Genomic DNA, 17,256 nt, shown 5'->3' with positions numbered 1-17,256 from the left:
GACTGGGCACCATTTGTAGGTGGATTCTCGATGCTTGCAACTTGCCGTTCGGTTGCCATGCGTTAAACACAGTTACTTTATCAACTTTTTTTAAAATAGTTTTTCTCCAAAACTCCGTAAATGGCCATTTCACAACGTACCACTTTTTTACCGCCGCAATCGAGAAAAACCCCGAATGCCCACTTTAGGTAAATAGCGTTTAAAAAGAAATTGTTGGGAAAGCAGTGGGTAAGTAGGGGTTTTCACTCCATTCTCCCTTTTCTTATTAGCTCTTCTTTTTTATTTTGTTTTTGTTTTCAACTACATATGCATACTTTGTAATGAGCTACAATTATTATTTGCTACTGTTGCGTTGGAGTATTCCATTGTATATGCTGTGCATACAGACATAATTGTTGCAAAGAGTTGCCGTGACAGAGAGGGAATTACGATGGGGTTAGGGAACATTTTAGTATGTAACCGCAGCATACAACATGTTACACCGTCACTCTTATAGTTAAGCCTTTAGGTATGACTTCAGCTTAACTACAATGTGCACGTGCTGTGTAGTAGTGTGGCGGGTGGTTGGAAAATAAAATCATTTTAAACAATTTTTATGCACAATTCAGTAACCGCACAATGTGTTGAAGCGGAAATTGTGTGGCGATGGCAATGGTGCCTTACACTTTAGTTTAGCTGGCTATGTCATGCATGTATACCTAAAACTGCTTTTGCTATTACAATTATGGTTAAACTCATGCTATTGCTTATGTGTTTATATGCGCCTGTGTGTGACTGTGTGTATTGTGTATACATTAAAAAGGTGGAATTACTCGGGGAAAAAATGTGTAGAAAAAAAAAACAAAAAAAACTCTCTTTCTGGAACCAGTAATATTTGTGAGCATGCAAATCTCGAAATGCTGAAAAATACCAATCTAAGCGCTGCACTCAGCAGTATACGATACACCCCGCACCCGAATTGCTCTTCGCCTCGCTTACGTTCACCCTTTGATTGCAGCGAAACCACAACATGCAACATTAAAACAACAACAACAATAACGGCGAACAAGCCAATACAACCAACATATAGCATGTAGTGCATGCCAACGACTCGATTTTTGTTTTTTCTTTTTTTTTTTGTTTTTTTTTTTCTTAGTTTCTTATCGTTGTGTTTCCTGCTACTGCTGTTGCTGCAGCTCCTGCTGCTGCTACTTGTTTTTTCTATTAGATTGCAACAGCAATCGATGGCTTTAGCAATGGCACACACATTGTCTAACACTGTAGCGTAATGTATGCCAAATGCAAAACATTGCTGCACTCCGTTCGGTCGGGTAGCTTAGTTTGTTATCTATTTGTCTGTCCGCCGAGCTAACGTACGCAATAGCAAATTGAAATCCTTTTCTAAAACTGAATTTTTAACAGATTTTCGGCTACGGATTTGCGGTTTAAAATCGCATATTGCGTACAATGAGTTCTATATCGGATATGCAACAAATTGCTGCAGACTATTGGCGTCTTTCTCTTGCTTTTTCTCTATCGAGTGATCTCCATAAGCTAACCAATAATTGCAGCAAGTTCTTGTCGTCATTTAAACAAAGCCGCAACACTGGATAATGATGACAGCGATGATGGAGTCAATTTTGTTCATATAAGTTATGTGCTCAGCTTATCTGCTTAATGCTTATTTACCTAAAATTTCTCCCCTATTTAAACACTCATTTAATTACAGTTAAGCCTTTTTAAGACTTGAATCAATTTATAAACCATTCAAAGAAATCTTTGTAATGACGTCTATGAAAATATTTAATATATTTAAGAATTTTCTTTGCAAAGCAAAAACGATTTCTTTTCACTTCTTTCCAAGTACTTTTTTTACAGCTTTAAAGTAATTGCTTTCACATCCAGTTTTACAGTCATCATAAAATTTTAAATTAAATAAAATAAACTTATGACTCTTTACGCTCCGCTTGGAAGGCTCTTATGGTACATGAATATATATATATATATATACTTAGCTCAATAAAGTCAATTATGTAATGTGTGTGAACGAATGCGCTTTCTGTTTGTAATGTAAAAATAATCACTCAGAGTTCTATGTGGCAGTGGTGCCCTGCAATACTTAAAATGCGCATAAAAGAGTATGAATATTTTGCTATATGTCTCTACGTAGACAGTAAGTTTTCCATTCTATTCCACTCAAGAAGAAAGTATGTAGTTTTCTAAAGATTTTCTTTAATTATTGAACTTTTGCACTTACTTCCATCATTTCGGAATGTATTTAATTTGAATTCTCGGAAGATTCAATAAATTCAAGCCGCAGACAATAAACAAGCCTTGAGATTTAACAAAAGCCAGGACAACTGCAACTCCTTTTATTTACGATTAACTTTTTTCCCCTCAGTTTGTGAGGGCCATAGTCGCAGGTTTGGCTAAGTTATTTTCTTTGCAAATATTAGAGTGTAAAAGTCAGTCGTTTAACTTTGTTCTCCTTAGAAGAAGGATTTAGGAAACGGAGAGGTTATCGCATCACCGTGTCACAACAGCTCATTTCGCCTGTGATCGTTAAACCGATCGGCAACGCCAATCGCATACGAACATAGGTTTTGAGGTACTGAGATAAATATGACCTCTTTCTTCCTAACACAGACGTCACACGATGGACATTTTAACGTTCCCTAAATGCATTCACTTTAATATAGGACAAAAAGATTAGATTGAGAAAGAGTCTATAAATATCTTTTTTGAAGCGCAGGCATCGGAAGGAGGAATAAGGGCATAGTCATCTTATTATTTACGCAATAATTTACAAAAGTGGCTTACGTCTACGAAAACTAACTAAAGTAAAGCGATTTTAAGAACGTGGAGTGCACAGTAAATTGAATCCACATGCGTTTTCTTTCGTTCGTCGTCAACGTGCTAATTTAAGACGTAAGAAGATAAATCTCCCATTCGAGATAATGGTAGAACGTCTAAAACGTTCTAAATCTAGGTTTTAGTTGACCGGCATTATTTCCCCGAAAAACTCTAGTTCTACGAGTTGTTTAAGGTGTTGTTTCGAGTCACCAAAATGCCAGTTTATATAAAGAGTGACGTCACTATTTTATATTAATAAAACTTGCCTCTGATGAGAAGAAAGTGTCCTCAAGTTAACAAGCAGGGAATCGTTTGCATCTTTTACAAAAGTCATTTCAAGAAATTGTAGAGAAACGTTAGATTATAACTCGGACTCAGGCTGCGTCTTCACTAACTCGATATTTTTCGTAAGATCTGCTGTGAAAATTTCATATCGATCCATGAGTGAAATTTAAAATCCATTCGATGGCTTACTTTATTTACTAAATAGCGCGAAAACATGACGAAATAGCACTGGGCATTCGTATACCAAACAACACAGCCGTAGTTTTAATGGCGCTGCAACCTGTTTATTTTTCGTCTAAGGTTTACTTCTTTGTACTAATAGTAAATCTCATCGTTCAATATGATTTTATAATGAGAGCCGTCTTACTCTGCTATGTGTGATTTTAGATCTAAAATAAATTAGAGGATGATAGTGGGATTCAGTACTACAGGGATTTTAGGGCAGTGCCGATCGAAAGAATTTTGCAAAAGAAATCACTAAATGGCTTTAGAAACAACTGATAACCAAGAAAGTCGCTAAATGCGATCATACGTACGTTACCTACAATCGCGTCTTCCTCTTGACTAATTTCACTTGTTCTTCCTTACACGTATGTTTCTTAAATACACTACGGATTTTAAACTAAATGACAGAGATTTAGTTGGGATATCAAGGATTAGAACATGTGTTGTAATATAATTTCAAAAGAAAACAATTGTGTGCGGTTGCGGTCGGCATGGCCTTTGTCATAAAAAAAAGTAACAAAACAAAAAAAATAAAATATGTTGCTCTATAATCTTGAACGGACATGGTTGATTGTAGTCATTCTTGTAAGAATTTTCTTTTTAAAAAGTGTGAAGTGTTCTCAGCTGATTGTCGTAATATCGTTCCTATGTCCCATGATCGATTTGACTCAATTTCAGTTCCAATCTGCATACAAAAATGTTCAAAGCGCTTGCCGCGGGTTTGCGACTAAGAAAACCATTACCACGCACAGACGCGAAGACGGCAGGACAAACATGCCTAGATCGATGTAAAATTGGACGCCGATCAAAAATGTCTACTTTACATGGTCTGCGCCGCTTTCTATTGCATGTTACAACATCTTTTTTATCAAACCCGAACAAACTGTCAGTGAGAAGTTGCAAAAGAAATAGATATTTGAAAAATATTTATTGTGCAAATAGCAGCAAAGTTCTTTACTAAAAATTTTCACCACTGCCTGTGGCTATCGACAGTAAATTTAAGGTTTTTAAATATTTCAAATTTTATGACTGTTGGCAAAAGTTTCTATACCTAGAGCATTATATTGAATGAATACTCACACATGCACATAGCTTTCCGTCTGATTATCTCTCTATTTGTGTTTATATATATATATATATATATATATAACGTACACATACGAGCAGTAATACAAGCAAATAATGTAAGTGTGTAGTAGTAACCTTCTAACGTTGTTTCTGCAAAAATATTGTTTTCGTTTTCATTGTTTATTACCGCATGCAAAAACCTGTGCAGTACAAGTGTGCATGAGTGAATGCGTGCTTGCACGTTAGCAGGGGCTGAACTAATTGCTAATGTTACTGGGAATGGTATTGTGCTGAGCTGCTGTAAGTTTTCCATATGAAAGCAATAAAATCTGCCATGATTGCCGTTGTAAAATATGTATAAACGTGCAACTGCCAGTATGACTGTCTGCTTTTGCGTGTATGCAAGTGCCTATATTTGTGTGCAATAAAATGGCATTAAAGATATTATGATATTGTGTACCGCAAAGAAACAAAAAAAGAAAAAAAAAAATAAATCCTGTTGCAAAAACCGCTTAAGGCCACAAAAAACTTACATACAGGCTAACACTACTGAATACGAAAGAAGAGACAGAAGAGCTCCTGTGGCTGTTTACGATTCTTACTATTTGTCGGTATTCTGCACTTACTTCTTATGCTTTTATTTATCCAAAGATTTTGTTTATTAGATTTAGGTTTATGCGCACGAATACGACTATAGTTGGCACGTTATGAAATTATATATAAATATAGTTGTGTAGTGTGCAGTGTGCGGATGCAACAGAGTAACACTTTTAAACAGAGTCGGAACATGACAAATACATTTTGTGGTAAAATACATACAATACAGTCAGACAGAGACAGACAAACCCAACGCACACTTGTTAATGATGTGTGACTTCATGTATGACGTTGGCGTAGTAGAAGAATAAAAGAAAGAAAGAAAGAAAAGCTCTTCAAATTTACCGAGACAGTATTGTGTCTTTGACTTTTTCCTAGGCATACACGCGCATATGTAGTAGTAATGTTTGCTCTCATATGATGGTAATAAAAAATGTATTTTATGTAAATTAATGCATGCTTGGTAGAAAAGTCCAAGGAACTCGTAACAACCGTACAAGATGTCGTGTAATACCTTAAGGTTTTTTGTAGGTGTTTGCCGCTGTCTTTATATATGTTACATGTTTGCGTGGATGTGTGTATGTGTGTGTGTGTGTGTTTAAATGTGGGCAAAGTAACGGCAGCTTTACAAACGTCGTCATTATCCTGTATGTTCTTAATGCTCGTTGCAAGAAATGGAATGACTGTATCTGCGACAGCCATAAACAGCAATTTGCACAAAACAAAGGTTACAAATGTCTGCCAGAAAGCAAACAACACTAACAACCAAGAACAACAAACCAGAATTAGATATGGGCAACTTTGTACGTATGTGAATATTACTTTTGTGTTTGTATTTGTCAATGTAAATATATATGTATGAAAACGACAGCGCTTACATAACATAATAACACAAAAGACATACACGAACCGAGGTAAACACTGGGGGGGGGGGGGTTAGTGATTACATAAAATTGAAATATAAAATGTATATAATTGAAAAACTTGTTACAAATACATGCGAAACATTTTCCAAGTGTCAAGAACACTGAGAATTAATTATCTTTATGTCTGTCGGGAATTTTTCATAAACTTACCTCAATAAAAACGGTTGAACCGGTTTCATTTTCAGCACATAACTGAAAGACTAGAAAGAGATTAATTTAGCATCACTTTACAATTAGTTGTTTGGCCCGAATCATCATAGCTAATTCATTTCGGTTGCTTTGAAAGTGTAGTTGCGTTAGCTTTATTATGTATCAGAACAAAGTTTTTCATCATAAAACTTTCGCCTTTAAAAACTACTTTGATTATTAATCAAATTTCAGCTGTGATAGCTGGAAGCGTGAAAAAAGATATTCGTATATAAGCTTTAGTTTATTCTGAATCGACATTGAGCCGGTGCAATTTCACGATAAAACTACTCATAGTGAGATGACAATAAAAGTAGGCGTTAACGTTAAACAGTTTTCGTAAATTTTCAAAAAAATTGATAATAACTGTATGTCGAACACGACATACCCTAAAATAATTTGAAACTTTTCCTAGCTTTTATTACAAGTTATATCAATTTGCAGTTGTTGCAAGAAAACTGCTAATGTTCCCTTTTATACGCACTAATGGAAATTGTTAAAAACTTCATAGAAATATTTTCCTTTCTAAGAAATTTTCCTGTTTCATAACAGATTTATTTATAGTCCTTACCATCCTTTCCATGACAGTTTTCGAACTGAATTCATAAAAGGTGAACATGTCTGCGACGTTTCCATTATGAGTGCGAATATGCGTAGTAAAGATTTAGGAGACAATATACAAGATGCTTTATGACACGCACGTAGGGTACCAGTCGTATGCACGTGTTGTCTGTTGTTTGCTTTACTTAAAATTTTATCAAACTCTTATGAGTAGAGCTCATTATTAAATAGTTGTCTTTACACAAAGATATCTATGTAAGTGGTAACAGGACAGTAAGCGTCACCAGTCATTACTAATGGCAACATTTTCCAAAATGCATCATTATCAAAATAGCAGTTCATTTTGGAGCATCGAATATTAATTGAAATTCGCGGTTCGGTTTGCTTCATTGGCAGCGAAACCTAAAGATTAATTTTAAACTAACAATTGCAACTGCAAACGCTTTCGTGAGGTATATTTTTTTTTTTTTTTTACTTTAATGTAATGCCCAGCAAGGTAATGGTCAGAAGCAAGTGAGAGAGAGAGAAAGAGATAGGGAGTGGCTGCAGTCCAGGGGATTGGAGTTCAATCGGCAAGTGTTATGACTCTACCAACTGATCACTATAGCTCGCGACTTAGTAGATTTGAACCAGACGCACCGAGATTTCAACTCGCGTACACCGACATGGTCCCCACGGCTCTTATCTACTCGGCTGAGCGGGTAGTGCGAATTTTGATCTGACATTTGTAGAAAAATCTTTACCGGTTAGTTTTAGGAGTAACATCTACTTGTCTCTGATGCCCACGTGACACAGTTGTTGGAAACTCTAAATAAAGGGAGTTTGATGGCTTTCGTTTAATTTTACGAAAATTGCTGCTGTTGCAATGAATGAATGCCTTAGAATATCGGAGAGTCAAAAATTGATGCTACAATTGAAGCGAACAAATATCAGTTATGGTAAAGACGAATAACCTCGGCATCTACGATTAAGGGGACTATCTTAGTGTAGTGCCTTACTCGAAAGTACTCGAAAGTAACTAAGCTAATCTTGAGGAGCGATATCTTCGACAACTGACGCATTGGTCATTAAACAAAAAACAGCTCCACTGTGTGAGGAGGCATTGTAAGCCAACTTTTCAGCGCAATGATACTTCGATCTCGTATCTGTTTTCACTACATATTCCATCGCTTGATTAACATATGCTTGTACAAACTACTTATGTTAATGATATCTTAAGATGGTATGCTCACTGAGTTGAGAATAACAAATCCTTCAGTAAAACGGCACAAATATATGGCTAGCAATGGATCACATTTTGATTACAATATTTTCACCATTTACTTGAAAAAACCAGGCGTCTTTTGATTTTCAGCTACGATTAATGAAAACTTAAATAATTTGCATATGTGTAGACTCCGTTCCAGTTTTATTGATGCGTATACTTATTTCTTCTCCCATACACCAAGGCATAAAATGTTAAGAATGTTATGCACTATTTCAGAATCTGAGGCCTGGTGTGAAGGCCGGTAAAGTTATACAGAAATTGCATAAATATGTATATATGTACCTAATAACCGAAAAGTGAAAGAGTGAAAATAAATTGAAAATCACGCTGCGTGCTGTCAAAAACTCAATAGCAAACTTATCAGCATATATGGATTAAGTTCCAATGTTTATCCAAGTATTAGTGTGTAAACGTGTGGTCGTGTGTATGATCAAGTGTATTGAATGAATGTCAACAATTTAAATGCTAAAAATACAACACTTTACTGGTTAACAAGTATGAAAAACAAAGTCATTCATTCGCATGCAAATACATCCAACGCATCTACATATAGATATATTCTAACACATATACAATATTGGCTTTTCTTGTCGATTTTCATTGTCTACGTGTCTATATGAGGAGTGCCTTACTGAAAAATTTGCATCATCAGATCACAAGCAGTTAAACAAACACATACCACTCTATAATGTATGGATATATATGTATATCCTAAAACGCATACACATAGACCCTGATACATGCACAGAGCGTTCTACTTACAAAAATATCGCCCAAATCTCTTAATATTGGGGACGGTTCTGTTGTTCGGTGTTGTACCCTCTTCTCAAGCGCTGATTGAATTGCTGAGCGATGGGTGGTTTATTCAGACGTAAAGTGATTGTTGCCTTCTCAATGGGTTGAACGGAGTGAGTAAGCGAGTGAGTAGCTGACAAACAAACTTGTCTGTTATACTTGACGTTATTGTTATCTATGCCATGGTATACTATTACAGCTAACATACTAATGCTTGCACACGCTAGCAATGTATATGGAAATGTATATGAATTTATATGAGTATAACAAAGGCAATAACAACAATAATAAAAACAAAGACATTACAGCACTTTACTCGCAAAAGTTGCTGCAATGTGACGCAGTAAATTTTATCACCTGACATCTATGCATACTAATCGAGTAGTAACTCTCATCATCTCGTGAACATTATTGCATTCGAACTCTTATGAAATGCATGATTTTTCCTATTTTTTTTTCTTTTTTTTTTCTCAATGCATTTCCTCTTCCACTCTAACAACTTTCACTGTCTACTTGAATAAGGTGATACTAAATATGAATTTCTTCTGCTAGTGTTAATGATACAAAATGTAAACGATGCCAATAATAGAGTTGTTCTTAGTGCTTTGCCATTCTGTCACAATTTTTTTTCTTTCCTTTTTTATTATTCTGCAACTTAAAACATCCAACACATCGAACAATGAAATCTATATGCATTCCTGTGTTGATATTAATGGCACGATAATGTTGTTGCTACCGATATCGACGAAGTGATACATATATATTTATGTATAAATATATACATATATATATATATATATATATATAGAATTTTATTTTCCTAGTTTGCTTCAACGTGCACTTAATAAGCACATGTTCTAACGACTGGTAATACGTGTTAACTGCCATTTGAATGGCTAACTATGGGTTTTATTTGTTGCAAGCAACCTACGTAAAAATACTAAAACGCAGAAGAAAATAGTTAACAGCAATCTTTTGATCATAAATGTTCTCCTTTTAATAGATGTAAACTGATCCATTACCTGCATATTACACCTGATAAGCGGATAATAAAAAATTAGTAAAAAATATCAAGCAATCAACAAACTAAATATAATGTCTTCATAAAGGATATTCTTTGGACGTTAAAATAGGACCAGTCTCGTTTCAATTGATTTAACTAAAGCCCTAAACCAACAATCATTTCTTATTTGTAGGGAAAAATTCAAGATACTCTGCCTTAATATGATCTTACAAATGATGTTTTCAAGTACTTGGCATTTTCAAACAATCGTGCCGGGCAGTAAGCTCACAAAAACACATCTAAGATAAATACATAAAACATAGGTGCATACAAATCTACCTAAAATAAATATACAGATTAAATAAGCTTTGAATTATTCGCATGCGGCTGGATACTAAACAAACATCGAGATCTTGGTAACATATGAACGAACGGTGAGAAATTTAATGCAGGGAACTTGCATCTGAAACACGCAGCTTACCGGAGCTGGGAGAAATGGAGATGTTTTCGAAGAGACGGTAAATAATAATATATAGCTTATGATCGAAGATGGACGGAAGTGGAAAAACCAGCATTGATGTCACATAAGGTTAGGTTAGTACAATCGCAATAATTCGTGCATCACGAACAGCTTCGATCTGATTGAACGATTGATTCCACTCGCGTGCAAGCGTCCAAGATTTAGGAAACCCATCCGGATCCATCAAATAATTGGCCAGACCACGCACGTTCTGACTGATCGAAACGAGGACTAGCTCGGTTCGGAACTTTTAATTCGTCCGCCATGTTAATCGAACTTTGATCTGTCCCATCACCTGTTGTCTGTCAGTCTCGCTGCAAAGCACTCTTAACGGTGTAAAACTGATTTTAAAAGAAACCTGTGAACATCACTTGCTTCAGTTTTCTGCCCTGAGCTTCCGGAAGTTCTATCAAAGTGTCATGCACTCAGCATACTAAGCTTTATTTAACCTTGACGAAAATTTTTTCGAATTTAAAGAGAAAGAAGCCCCAAAGTTTTTTCTTGATATGTACTTAGAACGACTTAAAATGAAAATCGTAGACTTACAGAGAACATATTTTATCGTCGTCTTAATAGACCGCAATGGCGAGAAAAGCACCAGAACGTTTTCTCAAATCCAATAGGCTGATATGCTTATCTATTCGTTTTAATATATTGGATTCACTATCTCACCGCACTTACCCTAAGCATTAACGGCATTTAAATTCCGTATACAATGAAGAAAGAAAGTAAAAGGAAATCTGCTTTTAACCGAAAACTACATTTAAGAAATCCTCTTAAAATTATTTAAAACATTTTACTTATTTCTTCCTCTTCTTTTTTCTTTACATTTCATTTACCAAGAATTCGTAGTTGTTTGTGATAAACCTTTTTTTCTTTTACTATTTTTCCTGCATAGGATTTGATATTTGATTTTTGCGTTACGTAAAAGTCTATACTCTTTTACAATGATATCTCTCGCAGCAATGCCAACCAATAGTATGGTTTCCTTTTTTTTTTCTTTTCTATATGCATTTCTTTTATTAGAATTTTAGGGTTTTAAGTCGTTTAAAAAAGTTTTCGAAAACTTTTTGCCAAAACCCTCAGAATGCAATTTCTTCTTGTGTCTGTAATTGTGACGGGTAAGGTCGTATATATGCAGATCTTTTGTACGGTTACGTATGCATACGCAATGTACTAAGTGTAGGAAGATTTAACGTTTACATCACAAGCACATATTTTGAATGACAGATTTCAAAATATTACCTATGCGTTTTTTGTTGCCGACATTGAACGACGAGCGATGAGGGAATAAGGGGAACAACTTCATTTCAAAAACTTGTAATAGTTCGTTATAGGACGTACCTTAGATACTTATCTTTTAAGTTAAGCTAAGTTGCAATTCATATAGTTCTTGGTCTCGTTTGATCGGTGCAAGTGCATTGAGTTTAAAAAAAATTCAGAAAAACTTTCCTTATCACGGCTTCATGACTAAATGCCATGGTGCGAATGGTAAGGGCATATACCACAAAGTTTCATTCTTCTAAATAAATTTTCAAAGCCTTCTATATATGAGAGATGAATCTATCAGAAAAGAGTCAAATCGGAAGATGTGTATTACTATGCTTTGTGAAGGCTGTAATCTAATTGAAAAGTTCCAAATCAATGCCCTTTTAAACAAAGAAAGAAAAAATCATAGCTGCCTTTGAATGAAATTTACGTACTTTCCACACCTTTCGTTACCACCAAACCCAATATATCCATATTCGGAAAGCATCTTACGATCTGACCCATAATTTCTAAAATATGATAAGTTTTGAGCATGCGACCATAAACGGTGAACAAGTCAGAACCATTTAGCGTTCGTTCTTCAAATATGAACGAACAGAACACATGTTTCCATATGGGCGTTGGGTACGCTTCCTTACAATATTTAGACCAAATTTTTTTAAACTTAGAGCAAAAATCTTCAAATTTCAATTGTCTGTAGTATCTAGGCGGCAAGTGTGAGCCAACAGATAAGCAAGACTCAATCGATTCAGAGAATAACACTACTCAAGAGCATATGTTCTTTATCGAATCCCTAGGTATCTAGCTTTAGATTATCTAAAGGTCACAACTGAATTGACAAAAGTATTATACCTGCAACCTTCTCTTGCTTTTACTGTAAAAAGACTAGAAAGGCATATTGAGGAAATTAAAATACGATATAAGTAAGAAGAATGTGATGAAAATGTGTTGAGCTCTTGATGAGCGACGTAAGCACAGACAAGCATGCCAAACCCTAACATTACGCACATCGTGCATCGCATCACATATTACATCAAACTCAAGGCATTTTACGAACGGCTTGCTGTTTATGTTGTTTTTGTTTTTGTTTTTTTTCTTTTTTCCGTATTTTTGTTCAACTTTTTGGCATTTCTGCGATGTAACAGATGATGCCCCGTTGGGGAACAGTCACTATTGTCGTTTGTGTGCGAAAAAAGATAAATTTAAAAACACATACTCACTGCAACGAACCTGAATATTATTTATTGTTATAATCTTAAATCCTAGATGCGAAAATGGGCGGTGATTTGTGCCTTCAGAAGAAAATATAGAAGACGTGCTCTTTGACAGTTGTCTGATAAATTCTGAGCTTGCCTTGCTTTTATTCTTCTGACGAATCTTAACAAGTAGACGCTCTCGCGAATTGCTTCAAGGAATCAGTTCACCTTTCGGCGCGAAACTTATATTGTGTAAGAGGAATGACAAGCAACAATATTTACAATTGAATTCTAGTTCTACAATTCTCTCAAAAACCGTCCAGGACTTACGCATACATCTGATGAAAATATTACGTTCTCGAGAGAATATCTTGTTCGGATCAGATCACATCCCTCATTAAAATTACTTGATTTTAAAACACTCCGAATAGTAGGACGACAAGCGTCCGTGTTGCTTACGACACAATTTAATCGCAGTGGTTCGTTTGTCTCTCTATCCGTCCGTCAACTATGAGACCATCTTGTGGCAGATATATTCTAAGGTGAACTCTGTCGATCGCATTGAAAAATAGGTTTTTACTTATTTTTCTTATTTATACATAAAACGCACCTACATTAGCTAACATCCGGCTACAAACTCTTCTTCAAACTTCTTTATTATGTTACTTGTTATTACGTTATTTGCAATTGTTAAAGAACTTGAGAAATAATGAAAATTTTAACATTTTCTTGTCTCTCACAAAATTCTGTCGTTCTATTAAATTTCCTTCCGTTGAAATCCTTATGACTGTAAGAACTGGCACCTAAATCTATCGGCTTTTCTTGAGAACTCTACCGCACCTGAGATTTGAACACACGACCATTGAGTTGCTAGTAGAGATACCTTGCTCAGTTGATGATTCCGGCGGATTTCCTTAACTAAAGGATGATAAAACAAAATGAAAAATAAATATGTTGCGCTCTTCATAAGTATAAAGAGCGTCCCTTATTCCTCTAAATGTTTTGAGGTTGTGGCAGTGCATTTGTTCTAAATGCTTTTAGCCGCTTTTGCCTTGGAAGAAGACAAGTTTCAAAGACGTCTGCAAAATATCGGAATTATTATATCCTCATTACGAATTTGCATACATTAGCATCATTTTACCGGCCTCTTATTCCCTTCCAAATGAACACAAAGGAAAGTGATAACCTTCTAGAAAAAAATTTGCAAAAATAAGGCGCATGCTATTTATGGTTTTAACAGGACTCAACTCGACATGCCACACAGCCTGATGAAAGAGTTATTGAATAGAACCCTCATAGAAAAATGCCCGTAAGAAAAAACTGTACAGACATGCAATGCTTTGCACGATTGCTAACACGTTTCTTATTCTTCGTTTTGATTGCATGTACAAGCATTTACACAATGAGTGTAGGACGGTGCAAAGTGTACAAAGAAGTAACATCGAATTTCGTGAGTTAGACCGCAACCTTTCCTTTCCAAGGACTTTCTAAATGAATTTATTTTTTCATATTTTAGTAAATGCGGGCGCGTTTGTTAGCCGGATTGATTTTCAAATTTAGTCCATAAAAAGGTAACATTTCAAGTTTCTGTCTTGCTTTCGCCAATTCGTGTACAATTCTCACAACTAATTAATGTGCACTCAATGAAATGCTTTTTGAAGCTCATAGCGAGGTTGCATGTAATTAGAAATTATGTCTACGCATATTCTAATAAGTAAGATATAATATGTGCAAGTTCTATAGTGGGCCTCGGCCTACCATACCGTTCACCACCCTACTATTATTTATATAAAGACTTTTCCAATTAACACGTTGCATGAGAAGTGGCCACACCAATAGCGTTCGTCATTGAGCCAAAACACATCAGTGTACCAATTGTCATCAATATGTGTCAAGAACTTGCGAACTGTGGGTTGAACACAAGAAAACAAAGAGAGCAGATAGACAGATAAGCTTAAAGCGATTCAGAAAGGGTTCCGGATTGATTAGTATAATGAAAGTGAATCTATCTCGATCCCTTTTGGTTGCTGCATTCATCCGCAAAAATCGTATATGTCCATGTATCATGGTGTAGGGTATAAAAATTAAATACATATTTGATCATAAACGTACCACAGGTTTTCATAATAATTCATACCACAACATGACTCTCAGTCATTTGTGAGAATCGTGGGAATAAGGCCGCAATCTAAATTAATCAAAATATTTACATAGGTTTAAGAATTAAAAAACAATTTCAGATAGGAGGCATGTACGCAGTCAGGAAACATCAAAGGAACAAAGAGAATTGGAAGGTTTCAATTCTTCAAAAAATTGCTACCTACAAAACTGAGCACACCTTTAAACCCTTCTTGCCCACAAATGTATTCGGAGATCCATAAGGCTTATGTCCATAATTAAATTCACCAAAAATGATTTTATATTTTGGTTTTAATTCAGTATTTTCTTTAAACACGCGTACAAGCTTTGTGCACCCAACGCACCGTTACATAAATGTATCGAAGATGCTGAGCTAGTCAAGCACTTAAGTGCCTGCTTGAATTGTGAAAGTACAGGTAAATTCCGAAAACACTAAAGCTACTATGATTTTCGGTTGCGTATATGATTTCCTCCGTACTTCACTTTATCCAACAGCCTCGTCTCGTGATCACCCTGGAATCTTCCATTACGTGGCCTTGTATTAAAGCAATGATGAAAAATGTGTTTCTCTGTCAACAAGCTCTTTTGGATAACAGCAACGGAGCACACGTTCCTCTCTCAGCGAGCGCTCTTGGATAAGAGCTATGAAAAATGCTTTTTACAAACAGGACCGTACTACAATGCCTTGTGAGACGTCTAGCGAGATACTATGAGCAGATTCAGACATAAGACCTGTAAACATCCTGCAAGAGAAGAAAGTACCATTCCTCAAATGTACGGAAAGTAATAAAAGTTTTTTTGCACAATTGCTTTCGTCTTTGCTGTGTTGCCGCAGGGCCATTTAAAGAAGTAGGCAACGAGCCCACCTTCACCGCTGTAATCTGCCCCTTTGCTTCCGTTTTCGAAACGCCTACGACCAGCATTTTCTTTATTTGTCATACAAACTACCAAGTCAAGGAGCTATGACACTACGTAGAGGGATTTTTCAATAGACGCTTGCCAGTGAATTTTTTACTTTACTTGGACTTGGTCTTTCCATGGACGATCTTACCGGATCGCAACCATCCGAAGATTATATTAAAGTAGACTTACATAATTGAAAAGCTTATGAGCGCCGATGCTTCGTTATTCCAAAATTTTCGAATTCATGCAAACAAGATGAAAGGATTTCCGTATATAGCGCCACTAATTTCTGTCGATTTTTAATAAAACTCTTTAGTGTGTGGCACTCTTGTTCGCAATTTAATTTTTTAATTTAGTTCTATTATTCTTGTGCTTTATGCAATATAAGCCTTCATTAGGAGAAGCAGAACGCATTCTTGCTTTTGGCTAAACCATATTTTTATGGCAATAATTATGAGCCTTTTTAAGCTGCTGATGTGCTCATATAATCCACATCGTCGCTGTCGACGCACTCAAAGAATTATTAAAATACTTTAACGCTAAATTTAAATAAGAAAACAAAAAAAAAATAAAACAGAAGAAAAACTAATAGAAAAAACTTTACAACAATTAGCCGAAATATTAATACCCTTCAGGGTAAAAAAGCTTAGAGCTGCAACTACCTGCGTTTGCTGAGAGAAACGCGAAAAATTTCAAGGTACAAAACGAGTGATAAACCGGATATCTCTCGATAGTTAAAATAATAAAAATTACAAAATGTTGAAAGACGTTCCTCTAGCTTTCCCTCGTCCTCTTTCTCGCCCTTTATCTTCTTTTTTTGTTTTTTGCTTTGCTTCTTTTTTTTTATTTTATTTCCTATTTTTTCATTTTAAGAAAAGACCCAAGGCTTCGTCACATTTGCCAAATTTCGTGTTAGTCTGACGCCACCACGCGAAACCCATATCTTTTATATAACGAAGGCTTTATACGCTTCCCATTCAATCTCTTCTCGTTGTCTTTTACTTTTATCCCTAATGTTAAACAATCGAAATTGTAACCTTTCCTCTGCCTTAGTTGCCTGTAATGTAGACATGCATGCAGACCTTACACATACGTTGCGAGAACTCGCTCTACTGATTTCATTTTAGTAGCAATTCTTACGCTAAATTTTTTTTCTTTTTAATTTCCTGTGCGCTAAAAAGTTTGTTATACAAGAGCACTATTTTCGTCTTTTTTTTTGCCTTCTTTTAAGCAACACTGTAATAACTCTTAACGTTTATATATTTCCAACAATTGTTCTTCTTCTTTTTCCACTACATACATAATAATAATCTATGGTTGTGTGTGCGTGTTGTTGGTTTACTTAAACGCTTCAATTTTCGTCAGTACCATACGAAAAACGAGATTTTTTTTTTTTGCTTTCTTTTTAATGTACAAGCGCGCTTCAGTGTGCTTTGGCAGTTTTATTTTTTTTTTTTTTTTTTTTTTTTTTTTTTTTTTTTTTT

This window comes from Glossina fuscipes, unplaced genomic scaffold (assembly GCF_014805625.2).
Source record: "Glossina fuscipes isolate IAEA_lab_2018 unplaced genomic scaffold, Yale_Gfus_2 2, whole genome shotgun sequence".
In the NCBI taxonomy this organism is placed as follows: domain Eukaryota; kingdom Metazoa; phylum Arthropoda; class Insecta; order Diptera; family Glossinidae; genus Glossina; species Glossina fuscipes.
This window is presented reverse-complemented; position numbering follows the sequence as displayed.